At 41.3% G+C, this 6,000-nt stretch overlaps 1 protein-coding gene across 1 annotated transcript in view; it reads right to left on the bottom strand.

Moving 5' to 3' along the window:
* Positions 1–3,561: 3,561 nt before the first annotated feature.
* efhc2 (EF-hand domain (C-terminal) containing 2) overlaps positions 3,562–6,000 on the bottom strand; it is a 28,358-nt gene continuing 25,919 nt past the window's right edge. Inside the window, exon 16 of the mRNA XM_088083748.1 lies at positions 3,562–3,699. The gene's annotated coding sequence lies outside the window, so the exon portion shown is untranslated. The remainder of the gene's footprint in view (positions 3,700–6,000) is intronic.

Genomic DNA, 6,000 nt, shown 5'->3' with positions numbered 1-6,000 from the left:
CAAAACGATCAAAAAAAAATATAATATATAAAATGACTTAAATGTTTATCAAAATAGTTGCCAATTAATTTTCTGACAATCAATAAATCCATTATTTAACTACTCACTGCAGCTGGACTTGTATTAAGTGTTTGATCATTTAATTTTTAAGTGAAAAGGACAGTATTTCCCTCTGGGATGTAGTGCAGAGCAAAAGTAGCATGAAGTACTTGAGTAAATGTCCTTAGTTACATCCGCCCACTGTCCAAAGGTGAGCTGTAGTTTTAGGATGCGGACTCAGTCACAGACCGACTGGACAGACTGTTTTTCGTCTGGTGTCACAGTGTTCAGAGGGACGTCTGGAGGGATGTTTGCATCTCCGTCTCCATCTCTTTTTCTCGGTCTCGTGTCAGACTCTCTGTCACTCTCACCTCCTCCAGCCCTCCTTCCTCCTCTTTTCTCCCCCTCTCACACATCTCAGTTTCATTCTGTTTCTCCTATTTGTCGTGTCCTCCTCCAGCACCGCCTGTCCCGCGAAGGGTTCACGGTTCCCGTCTCTTTCTCAGACGTTTTTCCTCCCACTTCCCTCTCTCCCCGGCTCGCATTATCCCCCGGTCTTTTGTAGTCACCTCATTTTTCATTTAAACACCTTCTCCCTCTCTCTTTCTCACACGCCTCTCCCTCTCCGCTCGATGGAAGCGGTAGCTGGTCTCCTCCTCCTCCTCCTACCTACCACAGAGTCTATTATATCTGTCATCGTCTCCTTCCAGCGTGAGCCAGCAGCCTCGGGGTCCAACGCACCCGGCCAAGTCAATCACGCACTCTCAGACATAAACGCACGCACCTGAAAAACACATATCCATCCAGATCCCAAAATTATTCACACCCCGGTTAACCTCACGCTCCGGCACACACACTCAACTGCAGAGACTCCACCTGCTTTGTTTGGGGGCCACTTCTGCAAAAAGACAGGGGCCAGGGGCCAGTCGCAGCAGCCCCATACATGTACGATGTTTGTAGGATTTTAGGACATTTATAAGATTTTGGGAAGTCTGTAGGATTTTACCTTTACATTTCTACCATTTCAGGTTATTCAATGGATTCTAGGACATTTTTTAGGAGTTTTGAAAATTTCCAGGATTTTAGGACATTTTTAGGATTTTTGAAAATTTCCAGGATTTTAGGACATTTTTAGGATTTTTGAACATTGTTATGATTTTAGGATCTTTCTAGAATTTCAGGACATTTATAGTATTTTAGGACATTAGGGTCTTAGCTAGGACCTCTGTCGGGGGTGTGGGGGATCCTCCTCTGGCACTTTTTTGACCAACAAGCTCTATTTTGATGCTGTTTTATGCTCTTTGGCACTTTATGGAGACTAAAAGTACAAAAACACTTCCCAGAGGGAATCACTTCATTTTTACTGTGAATTAGAAAACGGTTGGGGGGCCACCCGGCACCCTATCGGGGGCTGGATTTGGTCCAGGGGCCATGAGGCGAGTATCACTGCCCGAGAAACTCCTCTGTCCTTCCAGCCTCTCTGTCAGTGCCTGATTAGCGAATCGACCGGCGCCAACACAAACATGTTTCCTCCTATTACACATCATGTCACACTGCTTCCTAATCACAACCACTTGTGGTTTCTGGACACATGCGGAGCAGAAAATACCTGCAATAAAACAGGAATGTGCACCTGAGAGGAGGGATGTGCAGCGCAGGAAAAGTGAGCAGAAGTTTAAGTCGGAGTCTGCAGGAGCGCGGCCGTGTATCATGCACGGAAAAAATGGAAAAAAAAAAAAGTATAAACGAAAAAAATGCAACACATTATCTCATCCAGCCTGGAGCAGTTCAGACTTCTCTGGCGAGAGAATAGAACATCCTCTGCATACTGTGTGTCAAACAAAAGGAAGACAGCGTCCGCCTGTAGCTGGACGCGTTGGTTGTCTTACCTTCAGAGCAGCAGAGAGACAGCGGAGATATCCAGAGACGCAGAGATCCTGCACGCAACGCTGGATTTGTTGTTCAACTATTGTTCCCCAGCCAGCTCCTCTCTCCTCCTGTTTCTACCTCTCTCTCACACACGATTGTCTGAGCGCTCCTCTCTCCTCCCTCTGTCTCTCTCACCTCCCCTCTCTCCCCCTCTCTCTCGTCTGTCCCACAGTCACACTCTCTCACTTCTCCTCGAACAGGGAAACCACCAGAACGAGGGAGCAGCCTGGATGCTCTGCCTGTGAGGACGCTCGTCACATGTGGATCGTGACACAGCAATCGTATATCATACGCCCTTTCTCTCTCTCTCTCCCTTTCCCTCTCCCTCTCTCTCGCACCAGCTGACGCACCGACACGCTCCACAGCGGCAAATGGGAATTCCAGCCCTGGACGTCTCTGCTCGCCCCATCAGGAGAGAGCTGACCAAAAGCTGCAGCCAGTTTTTACGAGGTCAGGGTTATAAAACTGTTAGCAGAATTAGTTTATTTAAAAACAACTGGCCTCTGTGGCCTTCCTCTTCACACGCTTTCTCCCGCCATGATGTGAGGCGGGGTGTGTGCAGGTGGGGCAGGTGAGGGGAGGGAGACAGGGGTTAAATAACTCACCTCAGCGGCCTCCTCCTGATGGGAGCATCTGCGCCGTGCGGACAGTTAATGCGGCTTAGATCGTCTTCCACCTGCAAGCAAAAAAAAAAAAAAACGTTGAATATTTCATTTAAAAACAAACATAAAGTGTGTTCAGCTTTACTCATCATAAACATTTCATTAAATGTTCCAAATCATAAAAAAAAACATTTCAATCTCAATAAAAGCTGATTTTTCAAACAAAAGATGTGAATTTAACTATTTGAAAAGTGAGCAAATTGGCTTGACCTCATGACAAAAACACAAGAAGGCAGCAAGCAAATGAACAAAGAAATGACCCAAAAATGAGCAAGAAATTAATTTTAAAAAATCACAAGAAAATTAGCTAAACTGATAAAAAAAGTGATTAAAAAACTAATAATTATTCTCTAAAAATTTTAAATATAGAATTTTGATAATTATGAATAGTTTTCTGGACATTCCTCTCCAGCTTTTATAAATATATTTTTATTTAAACTAAATTAAAAAAATTTAACACAATTTTCTAATTTTTTGCCAGGCTGCTCATCACCTTTTCAACACACAAACAGTAAAGTAAAAACAAAACAACAACAAACAAAAACCCCAATAACAACAAAAACAGGAAAATGGCCTGAAAAACTGCTTAAAATAATTATATTTATCCTGTAAAAATAATTTTAAATCTATTACTATGATTGAGACACAGTTCTCCTGTCGTCTTTCCTACAGTTTTTAGAAATAATTTAAAAAATTTACTGACTTCTTGTAATTTGCTGGACATTTCTTTGCACCTTTTCTCGTGTTTTTTCTTTTTAAAGAACTCAAACCAATTGGCTCAGGGTCAAAAGTTTTGAATATTTGTGAAAGGCATCTGAATGTGGCACGAGAAAAGTTTTCAGGTTTCAAAGGGTTAAAAGAAAAGCATTCATCACTCACTCTTTCAGAACATACAGGACCCAGTGGGCGGACTGTTAGTGCGAGTCACTCGGTGGATATTTCTGGATTATTTGTCTTCATCTGTAAACACTTATACGGCTGCATGTTTGGGAACAACAGCGAGCGCAGACGGGATCCAAACTGTAACGACCTCATCCATCACCCTCACAGGGCTCAACGTGAAGACACCCTGAAGACACAAAGAGGACGATAAACGGAGGTTAATAATGATCGCTGTTACCCCGAGACACTGGGCCATCATACCTCGGGGTTCATACATAAGTTTATCAATACATTTCCATGACTTTCCATGAATTTCAGGCAAATTTTCAAGACCATACATTCTCTGACACGACCAGCGATACTCCTTATCGATTAATTTTTATTACTATATAACGGCTTTTTAAAAGATAAATGATTTTAAAAATGTATACACACAGAATATTAAAATATAATTTAGGGAATGTTTGTTATTTATGAGGGGAGGCGGTGCTGCAAAAAAGGGAAAGGTATGTAAAATATTTTTTAAGCGCTGAGGATTTGTATTTTGGCTTCAGAGGAGGGACAGACAACTCGAAATGGCTGCACTGTCATTTTACTGTTGATTTTTACAGAAAATATGCCTTCCAGCTGGTTTGGAAGGCATGCTTACTTTAATATATAAATAATAATAATTTTGACCTTTTTGGCTTTTTTCCTTAAAAAATCTTTGGCGATATTTTTTTTTAATTTTTTGGGCAATTTTTAAAGGAAATACTTTCTGTTTTTTCAGATTTGGGAGGCATCTTCTCTTCCAAAATCACCAAAATGACACTATTTACCTTAGCTAGAAACTGCAAAAACAGAGATTATTGTTGGATTTCAAATTTCCGATTGTCCTTGGACACACTGAGTGTTATTATACAGGTTTTTGAAACAGATTTCAGGGTATATTTACTTTTCCAAAGGCATTGAAATTGCTATTTGCAAATTCCATGACTTTTCCAGGTTTTTCATGAACATACAAACCCTGATACCTTCTAGGCTTGTTTCACATCTGCTGCCAAATTATTGTGGTACATTACGTCAGCTGCTTTGCTTCTCTCAGTGTTTCTGGAATGTTAGCTGTTTTGGTGTTTCTTTTTTCTAAAATGAGCAGCGGGACATCAAAAACTGACTGATTGCGAAGGTAAAATCCTCTAATTGGAGCGTGGAGAGAATCCAGACAGAAAGAAGAGCACACAGCCAGACAAAAAAGACTCATCATCTTGTGCCAAAGATGGATTCCTTCAACATGCCTCACAGACAGCAGAGGGGGAGCAGGTCGACAAACTCGACAATCTGATATATTTATATAGCCGGATTAAACCTTTGAAACCAAAGCAAATACATTTGATTTCTTTCAAAAGCATGAGGAGAAGGCTATGGGAAACTGAACAGGGCATGGCCCAAAAATGTGTAAGAAACTGTACATAATTATACATAACATAATTCTAATAATTATAAATAAAGTTGTCTGGATAATCTCCCACTGTATTTTTTTCTTCCTTTTTTTAAAACTAACTTTCATGGCATAACTATTTTTTTGCCATTTGTGGGACATATTTTTTTCTGGGTTTTTTTTGCTTAAATAAAATTTCAGAATATATATCTCTCTATATATATAGATATATATTTCCCTTTTAAAAAATGTCTCACTCTTTTAAAGCTATTTCAGGGAATCTTATTGCCACCTTTTACTATTTTTTTGCAATTTGTGGAACATTTTCTTTGCAAAGTTGCTCATTGCGCTTTTAAAAGAGATCAAACCATTTTGTTTAGTTTCCAAAGGGTTAAAATATCTTGTGAAAGCTGTCTGAGCGAAGCACAAGAACACTGATGTTTGCTCAGAATAGGAGAATAAGACGGAGTGGGAATAACAATGAGTGCAATGCCAAAATAGGTGAAAAAGAACAATGTGAGCTGTGTGAGGCTGACAGCATATGTTCAGACACTCATTGTATCACACACACAGTTACACACACACACACACACACGTCCTGGTATGCAGAGTCAAAACTCTCGGGGGAAATAAGGGGAGCGAGCACCACACTAAGTAGGGCTTAGTGGGTCAAAAGTTTAAGAAGCACAATTACCTGAAAGACCTCGGCTGACCCCCAAATTTCTCACCTTCTGTTCCCTCACACACACACACACACACACACACACACACACACACACACACACACACACACACACACACACACACACACACACACACACACACACACACACACACACACACACCTTCGACAGAGGCGATTTACAGCCGGCAGCAGGAGAGGGTGAAAACTTATCCACCACCAACAGGCTCCTGGAGAGACAGAGAGCGAGAGACCCACGTAAGCCGGGTTTGTATTTTGATTACACTTTCAGGCGTTGTAAATGATCACCGCTGCGAACAGTGTCAAATTAAATGGTCGTAACTCACCTGGACAGAATCTGACCGCCTCTGCTTGGCCTGCTCAGCTTG

Source organism: Plectropomus leopardus, chromosome 10 (genome assembly GCF_026936395.1).
Source record: "Plectropomus leopardus strain MGB_pleo_1.0 chromosome 10, ASM2693639v1, whole genome shotgun sequence".
In the NCBI taxonomy this organism is placed as follows: domain Eukaryota; kingdom Metazoa; phylum Chordata; class Actinopteri; order Perciformes; family Serranidae; genus Plectropomus; species Plectropomus leopardus.
This window is presented reverse-complemented; position numbering and strand designations above follow the sequence as displayed.